Source organism: Vidua macroura, chromosome 2 (assembly GCF_024509145.1).
Source record: "Vidua macroura isolate BioBank_ID:100142 chromosome 2, ASM2450914v1, whole genome shotgun sequence".
Classification (NCBI taxonomy): domain Eukaryota; kingdom Metazoa; phylum Chordata; class Aves; order Passeriformes; family Viduidae; genus Vidua; species Vidua macroura.
Genome location: NC_071572.1, coordinates 71,049,211 through 71,049,664, shown reverse-complemented (window position 1 = coordinate 71,049,664; position 454 = coordinate 71,049,211).

The following is a 454-nucleotide window of genomic DNA, read 5'->3' as shown; positions in this document are numbered from 1 at the left end:
CCTTCGCCTCGCCCCCCTCCGCCCCCGCCCGGGTCGCTCCTCTCCGATGCCGCGACCGCGCGGAGCTCCGGCCGCCGCTGGGTTCCCGCCGCATAAAGAGCCTCGCTCCGCCGCCCCGCCCAGCCCGTTGTGGCACCCCGCCCCCGTGCACTGAGGGGGCGTGAGCGGGGGGCGGTGCTGGGGGAGGGGGAGTGGCTGCGGCGCGGGCTGCCGGGGAGTAGCGCCCGCGGGCCCTTCCGCCGTCCCGGGTGCATCTTGGCAGGGGGGGCTCGCCTTGAGGCTCGCCCAGGCTGCCCCGGCCGCGCCTCGCCGGAGTGAGCGCCCCTTCCGCAGCGGCCGTCTTGTCTGCGGCGTCGCCGCTAGGCCGGGGCTCCCCGGGCGCCTTGCCCGCCGCCCCTGCGGGAGCTCGGCCGTGTGGCCGCCCGGAGCCCCCAAGTGCCGATTCCCCGCGGGT